Below are 2072 nucleotides of genomic sequence, written 5' to 3'. Positions count from 1 at the left end.
CTTTTATCACCAGTAGTCATTTGAGCCAAATTGACACATAACTCTTTCTGATTAGCCCGCTCATAGACAATCAAAATGATAAATGATGCCATCAGAGTTCTTCAAGGAACAGCTGCAGGTTATTTCCTTCCACTATTAAGCAACTACATTTGCCTCGCCTCCCATATGCTCATTGTGTTGAAATCACAAGAGCCCTGTCCTTTTACCTGCAGCGGCACCAGACTGAGAGCTCATTTCTAGCTTTAGTTCTCACTATTAGTGCAATCTCAGTCATTAAGTTATGCACACACACCACAATTGTATTATTGCGTTACTTTTCAAACTAGGCTTGGTATGGTATGTTTTCTTTTCGCTCACAACATTTCACTATAAATATATGATTTATGATGGTTTTTGTGTAAGCTGAACTCTTAGTGGCGCTGGAAACTAAAACAGGAAAAGGTAGTCTACCTTTAACTTCAGAACACCTTCAATTTCAGTCCATCTTAAGTAGGGCTGCTCGATTATGGCAAAAATCATAATCTCGATTATTTGGGTCAATAATTGATATCACGATTATTAAAAACGATTATCCATTTAATTTGAAAACATCAATTTATTGGAGAAAAAACATTTGAACAGTATGTTTTTAACAGTTGATTACCCTGAACTTTAAGTACAACTCAACTGAAACATTTTTTTTTTTAATAAAAATAAATAAAAAATAATCGTTTTATTTCGATTACATTTTTTCCGTAATCGTTGAAAGCCATAATCGTAATTGCGATTAAAATACGATTAATTGAGCAGCCCTAATCTTAAGTCACTGCTAGCCTCATACTCAACGTCACATACACATTGCTTTTACTGCACATGATTGACTTTTTTAAGGGGTTTTCAGTCAACACATTTGAGTTTAAAGAAACAACATAACTACCGTAATTTTCGGACTATAAGGCGCACCTGAATATAAGCCGCAGCAGCTAAATTGAATGATGTGTACATATATAAGCCGCACTGGACTNGCCACGAATTACACATATGATGTTTTTCAATTTAAAAGATAATTTTGCAAGTCAAAAAAATTAAAATGTGTCGTAAAACTGTGAAGTTACGCATTGCTTTGTGTGAAGCGCTCAATGAACTACAACTCTGGTCTTGCACACGTCACCAACACCAAGATGGCCGTCACGTTGGTACATTTCACCTCTTTCTTTCAGAATGAGGCGAAAAGTATTAAAAGAGGTGAAAATCACTACAAGTCTGGGCATGTTGAGAGCTGTACATATACGTAAAAGGGGAGTTAGTCGGTTCCGTAAGAGCCAGCATACGGGACCGGCTTTACAAGGTTTCGGTGAGTAACACGAGTGTAATGTGTAACGTTAATGTCAGCTAGCTAACATTAGCTAACAAGTTACACTCTTGTGTTTTGTTTTAGTTGAGAACGAGCAAGAGGTACTATTACTGGTATGATAACAACCTGGTACAAAGCACACAGGCATCTTGTTAAAGTAAGTAAGTACAGTAAGTAAATGTGATTTTTAGCTATCTGGAGGGAATACATCAGTTATGACAGCACTTATAGTACGCGACTCTGGGATTTGTAGTCTTTCTAGTTGCGTATTTTTCATAGTCTTATATTTCAACAGTTTTAAGACAAACTTTGAATTTTTTGACATGGAAATGATTTTTTCAGATTGACAAACATCATATGTGTAATTCATGGCACAATTCAAACGGGATCAAAAGATAAGTTTTCTCTCTCCATTGACTTCAATGTATTATTTTTTCGGAATAAGGTCCCATGATGCGGAAGTAAGTGGGCGTGACTTCGCCACTCTATCTCCGGTAGAATTCTGATCAGGCATTAGCTCCGCCTCCTCTTTTTTGTTTTTCAAGCTAAGGACCCAAAATCCGCGTTTCTCTAACAGGGCTGCAAAAGAGGGGTATGAGCAGTATGAGGCATGGCTACAATGGGTGAACTGTTTGGTATTTTAAGCAAAAATCTTCACAGACATGTTCTGAATAGGTATGGGCCTACAGTATATGCTTCAAATATAGCATAATAGGTCCACTTTAAGTAAAAGTACAGA

Source organism: Notothenia coriiceps, unplaced genomic scaffold (genome assembly GCF_000735185.1).
Source record: "Notothenia coriiceps isolate Sejong01 unplaced genomic scaffold, NC01 NC01_scaffold00037246, whole genome shotgun sequence".
NCBI lineage: Eukaryota > Metazoa > Chordata > Actinopteri > Perciformes > Nototheniidae > Notothenia > Notothenia coriiceps.
The sequence above is the reverse complement of the archived record's forward strand: the minus strand, read 5'-3'. Positions refer to the sequence as shown.